Below are 21,193 nucleotides of genomic sequence, written 5' to 3' on the forward strand. Positions count from 1 at the left end.
CCTCGACATTTCAGTTGCAGTAGTCAAATTCTTTCCAGTATTTTAACAAACATGACCCAAAGTTACTCCGCACTGCTGCAACGACATGGGACAGGCTCAGTAGGAGATGTGTCACAATTGCTGACAAGAGCATTCCTCATTCCATTTTAACCAAGAGAGGTCTCTTTCTCGGTCTGCGGCCCTCTCACCAAACTGCTAAAAACTGCAGCGCTAAGATTGGACAGACTGACCGCAGGCAGCGATAGGAGTGAGACAAGAAGACAGGAAAAGAGAGGAAGACAGAGAGCGAAAGCAGAAAGTGGGTCAGATTCACGTCTTGTCAAGTCCAATGAAATTTTCCCGAGCTATTTTGGAAGTCTGAAAGTTGACTGATAATTCACTTTTATACTGCTTCTCTTATATTTATTTTTGTCAAAGCCACGGGCAACTTTCTGTACAAATAAAGGTGAGTCACTGGGCATCTGGCAAAGCAAAGTTGTCATAGAAAGAATTGGCTGGGTACAGTGGGCAGCAGACTGCAGGTTTTATAAAACCATGTTATCAAGATCAACTCTATTCCTGGATAAGTGTAATTGAATAGGGATGAGCCTGTATTTCATATGAGAGGAAGGCTGGCTTGCCGCTTGTCTGCTTACCTCAAACATATCATGCCTCTGTATATTTGTATGTCTGTGGGAGAAATAAATAGGCATGAATAGAAAGCTCCAGAAGGGTGAGAACTAGACGGGGAGGCAAGAGCCAAGAATACGTTTTAACATGAGCCAGAGCGATGAAAAATGAAAGATACAGAAATGGGTGTGGAGAACAGGAAAACACTGAAAGAGAAACAAGAAGATGTGAGAGGTGAGGTAATGGAGGATGAGGAGGAGAAAATAGGAATAGGGGAGAGGCACTGAGAGAAAGCACCAGAAACAGCAAGCCTGGGAGCACTGGGTTGCTATGACGTTAAGCCTGAAGTGACGTCAAAGCTAGCCACTCATACATCACTCTGCCAGGGAGGGAGGCAGGGCCACGGGGAAAAGCCTGCTCTGGACCGGACGCAGAGACGGCATTGAGGCGATGGAAGTTAGGAAGCAGAAAACAGAAGGAAGAGAAAGGAGTGAATGCAAAAGTAGTCAAAGAAATGACAAAGAAAGATAGAAAAAGAAATGAGGAGGATAGGAGCGAGACAGGGGGAAATAAGAATGCCCTCACAGCAATAAACCAAGAAAACAACACAATAATAAGCCTGGAGAAACAACAATCTTGCAAACTTCCCGACCACAGCCACAGAGAATGCAGCTCATCTGCCTGGCCACACATTACTCAGCTCCCATTTGGAGGTGATATACTACAAATCATCCACAATGCTGCAGCCAATCTTGACCTCAACCTGCCTTAACGCTCCCATGTCACCCATCTCCTGCCCTCCCTCTGGCTGTCTGCAGCTGTTTACATCAAATTTAAAGGCTGCTGAGGGAACTGCATCTCTATTCCTTCAGGCCATGATCCAGCATTGCACTGTGGCCGGCACTCAACTATTACCAGGCACTTAGCTCTACCTACCCTGGGCCTTTTTGTCGCTCCATCCTGACTTGGCACATTTGATGATGGGGTTTGAGTTTTTTTCTGCTAATAGCTTTTTAAGCACATAATTTACAAGGAAACTTATGTTCTAAATGCTGTTTAATGTATCAGTATAATAAAAAATAATGAATTATTCTTTTGACACATTCCAGCCCCAATACTTCCATACAGGTATTGCCACAAAACATACTTTTGAAAATGGACCGTCTCAGATCAACAATGCGTACGCCACTGTAGAAATGAAGGCATATCATGTATGTCCACCAGGGACCTCTCTTTACAATGCTGACATGGTTTTCTTGGTTTTGATGAAAAAAAAACATGCTCTGGACAGGGAGGGTCAGTGCAGGGCATTTTTTTCGCTGAGCAGCAAACCAGTCAGTGTGATCTGAAAACGTCTCAACTTGAGCAAAAATGTGCTTTAAACTGGCTTTCAGTCGTCGCTTGGCAACAGCATGAACAATGACTAGCATCCTACCAAGGTGTTGGTGCACACTGCGAGTTTAAAAAGCTCTCTAGACAAAGGTTTTCGCCCCATGACTTTTAGAGATTTACACATTGTAGCTCTGAGACCTTACTTGTGTTAGTTTGTTTCCTTTTCCCCCTCCCTCTGCCTGAGTGTTCAGGTAGCACCAAATACATCAATGACAGAGAGCACGACGAAGCCACAAGATTCACGCTCTCTCATGAATATCAGTCACAAATGGAAAAAAGACACACGAGTATTGTCATGAAATCAAACTGAAACGCAAGCACATAAAACACAACAAGCTCGGTCCACAGGCACAAACACGCAGCCACACACACCAAAACATTAGAGTTGAGCAAACTGGTGATTCATTTGTTTAACACAGTCCTTGTATAAATAATCTCCCTTGACACATTTGATTTATTATGCACGCAAACAATTAAACGGCGATGGGTCTGCTGAGTATTTGTCGCTGCCTCAGCTTCCACACGCTCACCTTGGAAAGCACTGCGATGCACACACATCCACACGCATCCATTTATCATAGCCCCTGTCCCCAAGATTCATTCTAGATGACACTCTTGACAATGGCCGTTTGCTGAGGTGCACAGTTCAACATTGCAGTAATCCAAATTCTCATTAAAAAATGAAGCCTGTTTTTAAGAGTTTGCTGGTGAACAACCGATAGGAAAGATTAGAAAGATGCTGCAGTCTGAGGATTGCACTGGCAGGTTCCACGGGTCTACAAAATCTGACATTACCAACAGAGGCATGCCTGATCTTACTGGCATTGTTAAGTGCATATAGTGCGTGAATATTACATATACTGATGTGGATTTGTTTATAGAGGAAATATTACACAGTCTAGCCACAATCCTCTTGAGCTCTTCCCTCCCTGACCTGTGAAGATTACAGTGACGCACAATGCTAAGACACAAAGGGCTGCTGTATGTGGCCAGTTGTTCCAGAATCTCAGCTCTATTAAGAAATATTGTCTATGAATTAGTCTGGGCTTGAACCAGCATAGGGAAGGCGAGCACAGTAGTGATACACAGTAAAATTTGTAACCCCCCCCCATCCCATGCTGTAGGGATAATGTGGATTGTTGGTTTCTGGAGCATGGCCAGTTCTGCCCAGTAGTAGGGTGTTAATAACCCAGGACATCATCTAATTTTAGCAGGACAACTCAGCACTGAGCTACTGTACAGCCACTGCAAGGCAAATATCTGAAGAGATGAGACAGAGGGAGGGAGGGAAGGAAGGAGAAGGACAGAATAAAAGAGGTTTGGAAATTCACTGGCTGTAGGGATCGAAGGTGGGAAAGGGGATGGGAGGGTGGGAGCGGGGAAGGCGTGAGGATGAGAAAGAAGAGAAGCAGGAGGTAAACTATGAGGGAACAAATGGTGAGTCAGCAGAACAGCTTGTGGCCAAACCCTCTTGCAAACGCATGCATAGCATAGCAGAGAATGAGAAATGTGGGGGGGGGGCTGAAATAGAATGGGACAGAGGGAGGGGAGAGAAACAGAGTGCGACAGAGGAAAGAGGAATGAATTAACTCACCAGAGATGGAAAGATACTGCATGAATGGAAAAGAGAAATACAAAAACGTTGAGTTTGTATGAGATACCTGGACATTTCTCTACCCTGATCATGTTTGATAGGACAGCAGTGCTTTTTTTTTTTTAACTGTGCCACTGCAACCGTTTAATGGTCTCATTTACATGAGTGTGACAGACAGCAGCTTAACAGAAATGATAAGTTCTGCTGTTGTGATAGCAATGCAAAGCCAGTTAAAGGATTATGTTCCAACAGGCGACAGAGCTAAACACAAGAGGCAGGCACAACAATGTCTCTGCAAGTGACAAGTGGCGAGGTGAAGTGTTGTGGCCTCTTCTGAACTGATTCAGACAACAGCTAAGATTTTATGCCTTTAGAAGTACAGGAACAAAGTCTGTCAGAGGCAATCTAATACTAAATTAAAGTAAATTACCTGTTTGGTTTTGGGTGAGTACACTTCAAAATGGGTTTTGTGTGTTTAGTTCATTGTTATGTGCATATATCACATGGTGCCCATAATCAGTTGGGTACAAGGTGACTATGTATAAAACATGAGTCCTGGCCCGTAGACGAGCACAAGGACACCGACTCCATCTGCTGCTAACACGTTAGCGCTCCTAACCCCACTTGGCCAATTACAGCCTGAACTCTTGTAGAGGCAGAGTCTCTAAACTCACTCTACGGTCTACATCAGATCAGCCCTTTGTGATTTCCAACCTTACTGTAGTGTTAGGCTTCAGCTAGACCGCTCAGTGACTCTTACAGCTATGACCCACCAAGCACCAAACGTCTACGGATGGTCTGATTCAGTTCTAATTTAGTCCAAGTTTGAAATCTGTTTTGTATTTACCCTAAATATAACCAACCATATAAATGGCAATGATTTTTAAGTCGCTATGACCACTGTTTGTGAATATCTGTCTGGCAATTTTCTAACTCATACATTTATATCAAATTTTGAGCAGAATTCAGTCTGGATCAAAGTATTATATATACAGTATATTGACATATACATGTATATGTAAAGCAGCAGGAAAACAGCTCCAAGGAGGTGATCACTAAACAGTAAACTAAAGCTGATATCTGAAACAGGATAACAGGCAGTGAAAATAACATCTAAACCACAGAGATTCAAGGTAGAAGCTACAAAAGTACAGAGAGCTGCACACAGACTTTAAAAAACAGAGCTTTCTCTCTCATCTTCAGTTTAACCGCCGAAGACAGTTGGTGGCCGTCATGGATCGCCTACCAAGCATGCAGGAGCACAGCATGTCAGCACATGTCATCATGGCTTGGCTTGACTTGGCACGGTTTGGCTAAATCAGACCAGCGGAACAACCCTGTATGTGTGTGTAACATTCAGACCAGAGAGGAAAGAACTTCACAATTTGGCAAAGCAACCAAACACATTGGTAATGTGCTGGAAACCATAACAGATATCATCCATCATGTGACAAAGTGGAGTCAGTTGGTTCAATCTGTCTCCTCTGGCACCAAGTGTTCACCTGCTGCCCTTAGATTAAATCCCACCGGAACTACTTCCCTTACTTTCTGTTGCTCCACACTTGATAAGAGATAATAAAAAAATGACTTTTGAAAATTGACAATGACAATTAGTTCTACCACCAGAAATGTCACTGGGAATAATTTGGAAACTGAAACAGTAATCTTGGTATCAGGTTATATTTTCCAAGAAACTCATCTAATACTGACAATTGCACTCTTGATACAACAATAACTCCACATGCCTCCTTAATAAAACAATTTACAACTATGAGAATCATGACACTTAAGATAAAGTGCTTTTAAAGTTTATTTTCAGATTGACAAGGCTTTTTATCAGTGTACATAATTTCTTATGTAACAAGCGAAATCAGTTAAATAAATGAAATATGAACCAGGTCACAACCTGGGATTTTTGCAGTTCCTCTTCCTTGCCTCACACATTCAGCCCACTGTTATTAGATTGCACGTATTGAACATGCTCATGAATAAAACAGCGTGTTCAATCCATAAACAGTCTATCAGATAATCCAAACATTGGGATATCTAATGTTATCAGGACCAGGGAGAGGAGCAGGTACAAAACTCTGATAGACATCTGTTCAGTTTTACCATGTAAACATAATGTTACGCGCTTGTTATTGATTCTGGCAGATATAGGAGAATTCAGGGGAATTTAAAGAATAGATCCAGATGAAATGCTTGTAAATTATGTAAAAAATAAAAATGTAATAATTGTGTCTGACTTGCAAGGCTTTCACCCTCCACCCAATTACGATCAATGTCTGCCTTAAACGCCTGAGAGATTTAAGGACTGAGACAAAAGACACCCTGAGACTGAGGGAGAGAGAGAAAGGGAGAGAAAATAAGTATAACAGTTTCAAAGACAAAACCCAAGTGGACATTTAAAATGACAAGGGAGAGAACGATTTAAGAGGAAACAAGGGGGTTTGGCTGGAGAAAAAGAGAAAGGGAGAAAAACAGAAAATGTGGAAAAAGACACAAGCCACTGCAGGACCTAAAGTCTATGACTGGGTTTCCTCCTGTCTATGAATAATAGATGTGGAGAATGGGAGCCAGCATATGCATTTAGATGGCTTTATGTATTACCCTCTCAAAGTGGTGGGGAGGAAAATGTTTGATTAGGATGTAACTTAATGCCAAATTAACCTTTAACACTTTTACACTGTGAGATCATGAGTCTTTGTTTTAATACAAGCTCCAAAGGCAGGGAAATGCACCCGGACTGAGGAGCTTTCTAATCAAGCATCTGTTAATCTAATCTTAATGAGAGCAGTGCCAGGTACTGTACCTGTACTGTACAGTGGTAGGTGTAGTTGGTTAGGAAGTGAGAAACAGGAGCATTAAAATGAATGTTGCATTGTTTACAAAGCTGAAAATGTTTTACAAACCAACAGAAACCAACACAGCCATTAGGCTGTTCTTGGAGCTATCCTCACCATATTCCCAACGCTATCTCAAAGCAATCAAAGTGAACTGTACTGTGTGTATGTGAGTGTGTGTGCTCTCTTTTTCCCCCTCCTCCTTTTTCTAACCTAATACACACACATACACGCACCCTCTGGCAATGATATCAAACAAATCTTTTCAAAAGGTAGGACCACGGGAGATTAGCCACTGTTGGCCTCTAATACATTTCAATGTGCCAACCAATGCAGAGCCAGGCCCTACTTTCAAGGACAGGTGCCTGTAAGCTGCCAGCGCAGCAAGAGTCAGTATATTGCCAGTCGTGCAGTAACACTTGACTGACTGCATACTCACACACCTCAGAAACTGGTGTGTCTGTGTGTGTGTGTGTGTGTGTGTGTATAAAAGATTGACTGTTGCTGCACAGAAATACCATAAGAGGGAGAGAATAGGATAGTCTCTGTTTTTCTAGATCTGGTCAGTATAGAATTAGTCTGATAAGTCTGAGAAGAATGATTTTGTGCCATCTACTTTACTCAAACACAAACACACACAAAGCCAAATGAAAGTTAACCTTGAGACAGACTCACCTCTGTGAGGAAATTGGGGGAAAAAAATACTAGACTGCTGATTTCTGTATGCACATTCTTAATGAGAAAAGGAAGAAATGACATCATCATAATAATGCTTAGATGCCATTACAGACCTACAAAACTGGCATCTATAGATTTATTCAGACTGATGGATTGAGTTATCTATACAGCACTCCCTGCTGGCATGAATTCTGTTGTGTCTGCTTTAGGACTAATTAGACACACCGTTGGTACATTGTATGGTTGTCACTTTGCCAATAGTACACTGGAGAAGGGCATCTTGCCAAAAGTGTCATGCAGCATATAAAATATTAATCAGAGTGCTGTCCTCTGCTCTTTGATTAATGCGAGACAGAAGGCCAAGTATCCTGAGAAATTAACTGGAGACTGCCAGTGAACTAGCATGCACACACACATACACACACAGAGGCACTGCTGTGTTGTAGTTTGTGGAGCATCTGCATTTTCTCTCTAGCCTGACCTCTGACAGACACATGGATACTGAGGGCAGCAGGGTGGCACAGTCAGTAAAGAAGATGTCCTTCAACTGGAGGACAGAGGTTCAAGCCCCTGTGATGGTGACCATCTGCCCTGCTGAAGTGCCATCGAGCACGATGCTGAAATGTCTGAAATTGGTGGATGGAAAACAATAAACAGGCGCAAGGGAAAAAAATACACAAATAAATAAAAAATATTTGCTAAGTGTAAAGACTGAAATACATGGAGTGCTTGGCAGAACAAACGTACCACTGATCTGATGTTTCATAGAGCCACAGAAGTAATGGGGCAGATAATGTAAGCAATGCACTAGATGAAGGGTTGAGGGGTCATTAAAACCAAAATGCTTTCTTCCCATTGGAGCACGAACATCAAATTATACTTTCATTGTCTGCATAACTGCAAGAGTCCACATGACGTATATTTAATCAAGCCCCTCACAGGCATGGACATGCATTTTGCAAGGACATCCTCTTGCAGCAGAGCATTTAAGACTGTATGCACATGTATGAACATGCCCCCACAGAAACCCAGGCTCGTATAAACAGGGGAGTGAGCATCATCTGTTGTCCACCTCTCTGTTTATGTCCATGTCCCTTTTATAGTACATCAGAGGATTTATTCTGCTCTGCAAATGTGATGACAACCTCGCCTAGTCTTTTGATTTCACTTTTTTCAAAAAGATTTTATCCTAATGGTGACACTAGAGGAAAAAGCTACTGGTCATAATTCATCCCCTACTGACCTTGAAGATTCACAGCAAATTTCACTGAAATGGTCACTTGCTTTTAGAAGTATCATGTCACTTTGCACCAAGTGTTGGTGAAGAGCACCCTTTGAACTGATCATGGCACAAAACAGTCACCTAAATTATGAAAAATCTTTTTCTGAAGACTATGAAAATCTATGGCAGATCCAAAATCTGTATCTGTTTTCATTTGAGAGTAACTTCTGCTTTCTTTAACCTGTGATAGACTCAACTGGAGACTGGAGTTCAGTCAAAACGAACAATGTGAACACATCACATTGGATTGTGGGAAATGCTGATGGGCATTTTTCACTCATTTCTGACATTGTATAGATCAAATGGATAATTGTTTAGGTAAGATAATAATCACCAGTGGTTGAACAAACAGACATTGGGATTTTTCTAGTTATAAGCCATACCACCAGCTGACCAAAACACTTCTAGTAAATGTATTAAAATCTTGACCATGGCCAGGACAAGTGGCTTAACATGGATAGGTCGATGGATGAATGTAAGACTGTAACTGCCACGTCGTAACGATGGAAATTATTTCAACTGATCACTGATGGTCGCATACTCACATTAAAGAGTATAAATGGGAATCAGACAGTGGCTGGACAGCAGAGAAACAGCGGCTATGGATTAATGCAGAGGTGATGAATTAGATTGGATTAGAGGTAATTCAGGACTCTGGGAAGGAAGACTTTCTGTCTGAATGACGGGATTAATAAAAAGAACACACAGTCACACAGACAAGCACACCGTGCATTTAATCAAACAACAGCCCTTTGATGACTCACGTCCATATGTGCAATATAAAAATGTGAGCCTATGACACACGCACACCACAGTACATGTTTGTGTGTTACCTTATTTATGTAGTGCTAGGGATTATAACAGACAGGTTAAGAGAGAAGAGAGAGGATGGGGAAGAGACAGACACACACTTAATCCCTTCACACACCATATACAGGCCCTCACAGGGAGGGGTCTGGGGTGAGTGCATAGTGCAACAAAGGCAGTTACATAAGTCAAGAGGATTGTCCCTGCTTGTGAATATGTGCATTTATAGGCATGTGTTGTGCAATGTGGAGGGCACACAGGCCAGGACATATTCGGTTTCATCGCAGTGAGCCGGGCAAAGTGTGTACAGCGTGTGGAAGAAGGGAAAAGTGCAAAGCAGCGAGAACACAAAAAAAAGAAAGAATCTCTTCCTCGCTCTGCTACTAATCCCCCTGTCGCCCTCTTGCTCATTCCATCTCTGTCATTTTTATCTCTATCGCTTCTCTGTCTGATCTCTCTCTTCTTATTTCCTCCTCCTCCTTCTTATTCCATCGCTCTTCCAGGATGCCTGCTAGGTAGCCCGACCATGACGGCTGATGTTTCGGCACACACATACATGTATACACTACACCCCTGTTTGTGAGCAAGGCAATAAAGTGGCACCTCTGTTCTGCACGTGGCTGTGAGAGTGTGTGTGGCCCCCCGAGTGTGTGTCTGTGTGTATACAGATTTATTTGCAGCATCTCGCCATCTTATCCTCTTTCTCCAGACATTATCAATCCAAGCATTCCCCAATGGGGCTGTAAACATTTCCATGCTAGCAGTTTTGTTTCTCCATCCTACTGCCCGAAGAGTTAGCAGCAAGGACAAGTCAAGTCACATGTATGTACAGTATAAGGTGCATTTCAAAATAAATGGAAAGTATTGCTATTACAGCTATTAAATAACAAGCCCCTTTTACTCCACTTAACACTTAAAAGTTGTAACAATGGCACTACTGAAATTGTTTTGTTTAAGATGTCTATACATTTCTGCCATACAGTACTGGCATCATTCACAAATTGCATATATTTAAATTTATTAATATTACATATTATAATATATATAATATATAGCACATAATATTATATATATTATAATATATATAATAGTTTTTAGTTCACTGTTAAAACGTCATGGTTTAGTCTAAAATGGTCTATTTCATAAATGATGAGTTAAAATTACTTACTTCAAATTCATCTTCAACTCATCTGAAATATTGAGTTGAGGCAGCTACAGTGAATCTAAAATGGGATACAGACGCGATTGCAGGAAGCTTACAGATGCATGTAATTTATGTACAATTTTCTGCTATGGCTCTTCATTCCTCATTCTTTGCAGAGTTGCATCATACAGTTAATGTGCTTTTAGATAAGACACCCTGCTCTTAGTCTTAAATTATTAACCCTTAGCAAGCTGCAGTAAAACATGCGATGTCTGTAAGCCGTGGTGCCATTCCAGCCAACCGTATGTGAAACAAAAAGCCAAATCATATGACAGTTGATCCTGGTTTCAGCTCTCTAGTCACACTGTATTCCAAAATGTGAACATGCGGTTATCCAGGATTACCACATTCAAGTTTAACTAATCTATTTGCCCTCTGCATTCAAAGAACTAAGATATATGAGGATTAAAAGATCATACTTTGAAATGGCTAACACTATTATCCTGGATTAATTATAGCTGCAATACATGTTTTTTTTGCATGTTTTCTTTACAGGCAGGATGATGGAGTATCCGGCATAATGTTTCTGAAGTTCTTTCAACCTATTGTTGATATGCAGTGAAAATGTCATTAATTGACAATTTTTAAGATAAAATGAATACAAATATTATCAATAATATATTAATTAGAAAAAAATGGATTCCAGCTCTAATCATTACATGCATGATAGAGGAGGATATTTTTCACAATGAAAACAGACTTAATTACATGTGCTTTGTTTTCTATTCTATTCTGGATAATTCACAGTTATCTGAAGCTTTGGCAAAACAAATTATTTTGCAGAGATGCACAGGAACATTAATAGGGAGACCTCTGGGAATCTGAGCCCCACAGGTCTTATTCAAAATGATTCAGGGAGTGCGTCTGAGGCCCAAAGCTGTCGCATCACATTACTGTCCGAATCACTGTTAGCAAACAAAACGATGTACAAACACAAATGGAAACAGACGCTCACGTACAAACGTACTCATACACTGACAGGGGCTTACACACATACAAACACACGAGCACACACATAGACAACTGCTTCTTACCTGGCTCTTCTCCACATACAAGAGCTGAAGCTACCTCATATATACTGAACACACATTATGTGCAAACACACTTTAAAAACCGCAAAAGACGGACACACAGACACACACACACACACACACACACACACACACACAGAACAGAGCCTGCTACAATGGCCTTAGACATTAAAAATGCATGACAATGCAGCAACAGTTTCTAAAAATTAGCACCAGAGCTACGCCGAGAACAGCCTACCAAGAGCAAAATGGAATGTGAAATCTTTCCTACAATTTCATTTTAATACCAACAATAAAAAAAACACCCTTCCTATAAAGCACACAGTCCAGCCAATTACATTAAAGGCAGTCCTTGTTTTAGTGTCCGTGACTTAACTGTCAGTGAAAGGGTTAACAGCACGCGTTATCTCTTTGGATGCTACAATTGTCAGGTCTGCAGCAGAGCCAGCGAGGGTTAATGCGCTCACCGTTGTCCTCTCTCGTTGTGTTATCAGCAATCATCGGCACCCGCATCTAATGTGAAAGCAAAAGCGTTGCCAAGCACCAGACAGGAAGAGAAATCACGGCAATAGACCCCAATCGAGGCTTAATGGGGGCCTAGTGGCACGGCTTGCTGAGACCTCTCGCACTGCCTGTTCATCATTCACTCCCGCTGGTGTCTGTGAGATGGCAAGGGCTTCTGGCTTATCAAACAAATTAGCTGCTTCATCACTGAAATGAAAGTGGCAATGCAGAAGCTGCAAGGTTGTCCTTTCCTTCACAGGCTGTCCTTGTTATGAATCAAAGAAGTAAAATGCAAAAAGAGAGGATGCTCTGTGTATGGTTTAATGGAGACACGGGGGAAGCTGCAGTGCTCCGTGTGCTGGGTGAGAAATAGTGGGCGTCTCCCACCTCCACGGGGTCTGACATTTCGTCCTGCTCATGAAGCGGGCAGACAACCAAAATGTGGTGTCTTCTGCTTGGACAGCGTCTGATTACAGGTGGGTCAGGAGCCAATGGGTGCCCTTCCAATCTCTGCAAACCCTACCCACACAGCACCAGGGCTATGAGTCACAGAGCTGAATGGCTGCGGCCGCTTTGGCTCCACTCCATATACTGACACTCCCACTGTACACTTTAGCTCCTAATTTCTCCTCCTCCTCTTCACTTTCTAAACTTAGATGCAACTTTGTCAGTCTGCAGTGATTTCATTCCTCCACTCTTCCTGTTGCTTTTCCTCCCGTCTCCTACATCTGCAGGGATTCAGGCCGAGCTGTGCTGCACTGAATGACAAACCAAGGACATCTGCAGCACTTTTAAGTAGATGTATCTTTAACAATTTGGACCATGTTGATGCTGTTCTAGAGGTCTCCGGTGTTGAAAATCCCCCCCCAAAAAATCACAGCATATATTTGTACATGCCCACTGACAACTCCCACTGGATGATGCTAAAGCAGACAGAATGTACTGTAGAGTTTTGTCTCTGGACAAATGTAAATCTAACTCCGTTCTTATTGCCCCCGTTTCTCCCTGCTCCCCATACATCCCCTCAAGTCCTGAGATGGCTGTCTCAACCCTTACGCCCCTCCCCTGCCGTTCCCACATTTCACATCACAACATAATCCACATTCTGCTTCAATCAGACGGAAAAGCACAAACAGCCCCTCGGCTAGTCACGTTCCACACACAGACACACATGCTGGACGTAAACAGAGTCCTACGCCTATATCACACACACTAACAGGCTGAGAGCTGAGGAAGGGGGAAGGGCCGTGCGCATGACAGCCATGTGGCGGGGCATTAAAGCCTGAGTCATCACGTCATGCGACACGTGTGTCTCTTCCCTGCAGGCGCTCGGTATGACAGCATGGTAAAGGGCAGCCTACAGAGGAGCAACAGGAGGATAAATATCATTGCAGCTACCAGCAGGGTGGAGGAAGGCAAACGTCAAGATTTGCGTAGCTCTTACTGACAAGAGAATATGCTGCCAAGTCCTGGGCAGAATCACAGCCTCTGCCAGCTAAAGTTGGTCTAGAACACTGGCTATACTCAAGCAAAGTCCATTACAAAATGTCATCTATTTAGGCTGACAGCAGTGAGGCTTAATTCACTGAGCTGATATTTAGGGCCCTCTCTTTTGAGCTGAGGAAAATTTCTAACATTTATTTGTGATGCCAATGTCAGCAAGTGGAGGAAGTACAGAAACACCCCAGGCCCGTGATGGGCTGTCAGTCAATGGGACAAAGTAAATGGCAGATCCCAGAGTGAAGCTGTGATCAAACTGAGTTCTGCTGTATTTACTCCAAAAGTGATCATTTGGTGCAGCTCAGCACACACACACACACACACACACACACACACACACACACACACACACACTCCTCAGTGAGTGCTGTAGTTGAAACTGCTTCAAACATCATGGTGTAGCAGTTTGTTTACTGACACATCAAAGATTTCTCAAGAAAAAAAAAAATTACATAACAACCTCATCACTGTGTCCTCTACAAGGGTAGGGTTTTAAACCTGCAATAACCACTTTTAAGCAGGCGAAACAACCTGCAAAAACAACACTGACATATTATCACTTCTGCAATTGACATGGCAACCTTGTCAGCGAACTATTGCTTATTCACATTTTCAGCACCACCTAATAATTGCGAGTCCAATATTCACTCTTTCTTGTAGCTCCATTTTGTTCTCCACCAACTCCCAAGGGAAATCTCTTCCTCTTTAGCTGCCAAATCATCCACTATGTTTATCAGATAGTCATTCACTTTATCTGCCTGGCCTTTGGTGGTGAAAAGTAGCACACGGGAGCTTTTTAACACCTGTCTGTTTTCCTCTGACAACATCGAGATGAAAGAGATGTGTCAGCAATGCTGATTAAACCCTCAATGGTATGGAAATGTAACCAATATTGCAAAGATGACTCTACTGATGACACCATACTAAAGATTTATAAGTAGTTTGACCAAGTGCGTGAAAATGTTTACGTCCCCAACTGGAAGAGAATGGATTTCATTCTTTGTAGTCTCAGCAAGCCATCTAGTGGTCCGACTGAGCTGGTCTAGCACACAGCCACAACCCCAGTTCCCAATCATTGCCTTGAAGGTGGGGGCTTGCTGAAAGGCAGTGTTTGTTTACCCTTAAAGGAGAACTTATGTGTGAGTTGAGCAAATGACTGTGCCAAATATTATCTTAAGGTAAATATCATAAGCACTCTGTTAGGCTGGCGTACAAACACTAGCCAACATTTGTTGTGCAACAAGGAATATGTGTTGCAAGCAGGGCAGTCCTTTCTTTGCTTGCAGGGATTGAGAGCAGTTAAAACAGCAGTGAAAGTGAAATATCTAGTTATAATATGTATCCCATAATATGACTATAAGCAACATTACCCACATGGCCACACTGGCAGTCTAGGCTTGTTAGCTACAGCTGACAAAGACACTAATATTCTCCAGCTGGAGTTGGTTTAGTAGAGTATGTGGAAATTAGCCTTTAGCAAAGAAGGTAAAAAAGCATGAAATAGGACAGTCAGACGCAAATTATGTAATACTTACATCTGGGACTTACACTTTGAAGGAATAAAACTATAGAATAATGTACGTCTGCCTTAACAGATGGTTCACCTGGATGCACGTTATGCTGGATATTGAGGCCTTTCTGACACTTTTTGAACTACCCAAAAAATATAGAAGCGCAGACAAGGACACACACCTACTCTGTGTATGCAGCTTAAATCACATACAGCTCTGTCTCTGTCTGCAAGAGCCTTGACGCACACATACACCCACATCTCAGCACACACAAACACAGTGACAGGCAATTCCTCAAGGTCTGGTACCTTGGGAACCTCTCTGTCTTTCCTCTGTGTGTGCGACTGTGTGTTCAGAGCCCTAGGAGTGTGTATGTGTGTGCACCTGTGTGTGTGTGTGTGTAGGGGACTGTTGCAGACAGAGACAGAGTGTCTAGATTCTAGTAAGGTTATAACCAACCATTTAAACAGCCAATAGCAATTAGGCGCTCATGGTTTGTCACCTGTACACCTTCAAACCAGAGCAGCCTCTGTCTCAGCAGCTCAGGAAAGGGTTCCTCCATTGATACAATCTTTTTCTGAACTGGCGCATTAAACCTGCACTATTTGACACAATATTAAGTAGCATAGCAAGATCACATCAGACAGTACAGAAAACGGCATACTGACGAGTAGGAAAAAAATCAGAGCGCTCAGTAAGTCAGTGGTGTAGCCTGGCAGTCTATGGCAAGTTTTCACTAATTTGCCATCTCTTGCAATTAGTGCTGAAACAATCAGTCAATAAATCAATTAGTCTGAAAATTAAGCAATTTACTATTTCGATAATCAATTATTTAAGTCATTTAGTAAACAAAAAAGCCAGGCATTTGCAGGTTCCAAGTTCACAGATTCATGGATTAGTAACTCAGATTTTTAAGGACATTTTTCTTTCTGAGATCTAAAAGACTTATGAATAAAGTAATTGAGAAAACAGTCAATATATTATTCAGTTACTTAAGCTGAAGCCCTAATTATCATCTCCTGTTCAAAGTAACATATTGAGATCCACCTTCACTGTAAACACTGGATTTAGATATTTGCAATAGCTGCCTCTGAATTGTTGCATTAATAGGTATTGTAAAGGTTTGGCATGCCAGGATGTTGATTCCAATTGACTTTTACAACTCAATCAGAAATATGAACATGCTGTAAGGATCATACTATTACCACCTATGCGTTACATAAAAGATAAGACATCTTGACAATAAATCATACGTAATTTATCATGGTGGTTGTGGTTGGATGGGAAACATTCAAATACACATAACGGATAACAAAATACATCTCTGCATGTTTGGATAAGGCATTTGGGAGAAGAGCAGGTTGCAAAAGCAAATGATACGAAAACATGTGAAACATTAAAACAAGGATGGAGCAGAGCCTCCTGAGACAGAGTGTTAGATTACCTACAGTAGCTTGACAAAAATAATGAGCTGCACAAAACAGCAGGGGGACTGGAACACACACACAAAAAAAAAAAAAGAAAGTAAAGTAAATCCCATTTGATAATTCCTACAACCCTAAAACATTTAAACAATTATAACCCCGGGAATGTGAATTATAGACAGGAGATTTCCAAAAACAGCAAGCGGTAGAACAAGAGATGAAGTAAGGGAACCATAGTTATTTCGGCAATGTGGCCCTTTGGAGACGTAGAGGTCACATGAAGGGCAAGGAGGAAAGCAAGACGACAAAATCTTTGAGCTTCACAGCATTCTGTAAGCCAGTCCCTTTACAAGCACCACAGGGACTGTGCCAGGCTGACAGCTACAGTTAGACTCAACCCTGCAACACTTCCGCACCTCAAAAACAACGTCAAACAAAACCACCAAGTGTCAGCCATCTACGCTAATATTACACTCAAGCAAGAACACGTGCCTTTATTATAACTTATTTTTAGCTCATCAAACACAGTGCTTTCATTCAGTAAGGAAGACGCCTCTGAGTCAGTCAGGTCACCTTGAGAATAAACAGGAACAGTCATTCAGTACGACCTTTTCCTACAAAAAACTACAGCATAAAAAGGCTTTAGTCCTCGATCTGTGGACGAACACATGCTTACAGACCAGATGTCACTACTCAACCATCTCTGAGCATGCAGTGTGTACACTCAAGGTAATTGTAAGACATCATATTGTCAGTAAACCTCAAAAATGCATTTAAATTGATCTCATGAGGCAAGTTCTCTGTCGCTGTCATGTATGATTTGATACATGACAGTGACATTTCACAGAGACACTAGATTTACAGCACGCACGATGAGACGATATTTATCACTTGACAAGTAAGAGCTGTCCTTACGTGCCATAATCTTGCCATAAAACAAGAACTTGGTAACACTGTCTTCTGTAGACACAAGGGGCAACCTGGATCATTTGTTTTAGTTTCGACAGTTAATCTTTAGGGATTTCACTAAAGTGTCATGATAATGAAACCTCAGACTTACAAATGAACCACAGTTTGAAATCAATAGGAGGCATGTTACCACATGCTAATGCACACAAACCATAACTCCTGAAGCAGACGCTGTGCACAGAGACACCAAAGAAATTCAATAGAGTGCACAGACTCATTTACTTTGGAAACTTGACTCTTGATGACCGGGCACCTCTGTGGTATGACAACCAGACAATGGTCAAACCATTTGGTTATGAGAGCGCTGTTGCAGTAGAGAAGCATATTGACCAGAACTAATATGAGTGCAAATCAATACAATAGGTACATGGTCCACACTAGTGGCCCCAACCATGCTGAAAATGCAGTTGTGTGAAGTAAATCCTGTCATAAATCACAACCGGTTGACAGCGTTGTGTGTCCCTGGTTGTCAATCTCTGCAAGGCTGAGGGGTGTGGCACAGAATACTACACCACAGTTGTTCAGCAACTCATATCGGACTTGTGGTTTACACCAAGTGGAGAACCAATCACAACATTATAGGCTGGATTGGAGCTTCCAATTCGCTCTTCTTATGTAGCTAGTAAGCTAGTTACCCAACATCCATGAAAAATAGTTATGATTACAAATTACCACAAAAATGGCAGCAAGCATTGGGGAGATTGACACAGCTGTACAGGTTGATGGAAATCAACTTACAGAAATGGAAACAAAAAAATTATCTGTTCTGAAAACATGAACTGATCCTACCAACCGCTATCCCAATGTTCGTGTGATGCAGGCTTCCTCATTCCCACCGCTTTTTTCAAAGAGTCACAGTTTTCAACAACTACTATTACAAATTACATATATGTAAAACCATGCTGACAGAACTACAGCATCCATGATTGGGTTTTGATGTCAAGTTTGAAATGAATTTTAGTGTTATTTTGTGCAAACCCAGAGCAGCACTATACAAATACAGTAGCTCCAGTGGTCTATAAGCATTCAGAATGGAGCCAACCATCAAACATTGGGTATGTCCTCTGAGTGTAGCAGTACAAATCTGAACCAATTTATTCTCTCCAGCCCACATGACACTGTGTATTTAGGATGAGCCACTCAAGCGTTGCCTGCCGTCTGTTGGGAATAATTAGTGCACAGGTTGGTGACCTTTCCGGCATTGCACCCCTGTATCACGCAGACGTGCATGTCCATACACACAAGTACCAATCTACAGCATGCTCGCTATTTTTTGTGTGCAGACACACCTTTTTAAACATTTATTCTTTTCTCCTTAAAATGTAAGTAACAGCTTAATGAATCATTGGTTAAATTCTTATCCTAATTTAGAGGAAACCTGGACAACAGGGCCAAAAACACACACGGTTCCAGACAAAACTTCTTTAGCATTCATCCCTAACAGCAGCTCTCTCTGGTAACCTTTCTCCAGGTCATGAAGATTTCTTGTCCTCCACTAACATCGCTTTCTAGTGAACAAAAATATTACATGACTCCCTGAATTGTGATGACTCACAGGAGGAAGAACGGCTTTATGCGTCTCTGCATGGATGTTGTTTTTTTTTTCCATGTGCACATTTCCATTAGTGACCTGGTAAAACATAGCTAACCTTCAAAGTCATATGTCCAACTTGAACATGCAGACACACACATGCAGGACCATCACTCCTGGCAAGGCATGAGCTAAGGGACAGGAAGTAAAACCTCGAGCTAAATATACACTAAATTATTGAAGAGAAGCAACATGACAGCACAACTTTAATCATCCTAAACCCAGATCCCATTTGGGGCTTGTCAAGGCTAAAGGACTTAAGCAGGACACACTGTCAGGATATTGGACAGGGAAAAGCAGCAACAACATTGTTGTGGTACTGATGCAGCAAAATTTGTTTTCCATTTCTAAGAACCAATAGAACAGAGGAAGCTGAGTGCTTTTGGAGAGCATGAAAGATGAAACCCGGTGCACAAGGGGTCTTTGATTAAGAGTGCTTCACTACAGTGAACAGGTACACGCACGCAAACATTCGCAGGCACGCACACACGCGTCCTTTGTTCCAGTAATGGTGTAAAGTTGATGTGCACTGAACTGACATGAAAGCCACATCTCTGCAGCTTTCAGACTCTACTTTTAACCATTTTTTAAAATACCATCTGGCAGACACAAGCTGACTCCTCCAACCCTACCGGCAGCTCTTTAAACACACACACACACACACACACACACACACACACACACACACCATTAAACTCTCTCATCAGACGCAATAAGATGACTTAATTTCAAGCTATTCTCTTTTCTTTCTGTTCCTCAGTCCTTGTGCCATTTGTGTGAAAAGTAAAATGAGGTCAACAGGGATGAAATACTAATCCCTCTTGATTTTGTGCGATACCTCTCCTCCTTCCCAAATCTTTGATCCCCCCATATGCTACAGCTAGCTACCCTGCTACCAACTGACATAGTAGGAATGACACAGCAATTAATTTTCATAGATATCATCACAGGAGCACAGATGCAACATTGCAAGTTGTTTATGGTAAATGAAGACAGATGCGTATATTGATCACACATGTGCATGCTTAATTCACTCACACATACAACATACTGTAAACAACACAGTGGCGGCAGCAGCAGCTTAACTCCTTTGATAAGCCTGTAGCTGTCTCAGTCAGCCTCATCTTTGCTGTGTGCCAGGCTCCAGCACATTGCATAACTGAACACAGACACAAACACACAACCCCAGGCCTGATCTGCACTATGGAAAGCCATCTACAAGAGTTAGCTTGCAACTGGCAACCCCAGTGAAGAGAGAGTAAAAAGGGGGAAGAGAATAGAGATTCAACAAAACAGATAGAAGAATAAATGAATAAACAAATGGCCTGTGACCTGAAAAGAAGCTCCCACACACTCTTTAAGCAATAAATTGGAAAGATGGCTCAGCGCAAACACTTTTTCGCTATTTCCTAACCCTCTGTGTCAGAAGATGCTGAAGACATGCGAAAAAAAGAAGCCAAAGAGTCACAGTAAGGCTCATTACAATCAAAATCTATTGGAATCAGCACAGATGTGTAAATCATATAGAGTCAGTGTGCTATTAGAGACATCTGTAAACTACTTACTACGCTTATATCACATAAGAATCCATATGAATGAAATGCAAACGAAATACAATGTAGAATCAAATCAAAGTTAGTTCACAAAGAGAAATATGCATGCACACACACTGCGAAGCTTTTCAGTGGTAGAAAGCCACAATTGAGCACTTTTCCACAACAGAGCATTTATATATGCAATACCAATGAGATTCCAACATCTGCCGCTGAGCTTCAATTTCTATTTCAGCATGTGAAATGATTCCCATTCAGTCGTCCAGGCAGAGAGCTCATAGCTCAGAGAGGTTCACCTGTGACTGGAGACAGAGCTCGGAGAGTAGCACAGTTACTGAGTGAATCAGGAGGAAGATTGATGATGAAGATATGTCATCGTCAATCTGTGCTATGACCACAAGTTTTACAGGGCCAGTGCCATTCACAGCAGTTGCTGCAAAGCCTGTGTGTGTGTGTGTGTGTGTAAAAAGTTGTCTCTGCATATGCAGGCGGACAGTGGTGCACGCATGTTTGCAAACGTTTGCCCTTCTGTGTGTGTCAGCACACATACAGTATTTGTGTGTGCTTGTCTACTAACATTTGAGTAAGTCATCGACCATCATGTGTTTGTGTGTGTGCGTGTCTGAGAAGGCACAAATGCGTGTTACCTCTGCCGCCTCTGAATGTCTATCCTGAAATAATAATTGTGTGTGTGTGTGTTT

At 41.9% G+C, this 21,193-nt stretch overlaps 1 protein-coding gene across 1 annotated transcript in view; it reads right to left on the reverse strand.

Annotated features, from left to right (window-relative positions):
• stxbp5a (syntaxin binding protein 5a (tomosyn)) overlaps positions 1-21,193 on the reverse strand; it is an 82,616-nt gene that overhangs the window by 54,722 nt on the left and 6,701 nt on the right. The window lies entirely within an intron of this gene.

The sequence above is a fragment of the Pempheris klunzingeri genome, chromosome 18, assembly GCF_042242105.1.
Source record: "Pempheris klunzingeri isolate RE-2024b chromosome 18, fPemKlu1.hap1, whole genome shotgun sequence".
Lineage (NCBI taxonomy): Eukaryota > Metazoa > Chordata > Actinopteri > Acropomatiformes > Pempheridae > Pempheris > Pempheris klunzingeri.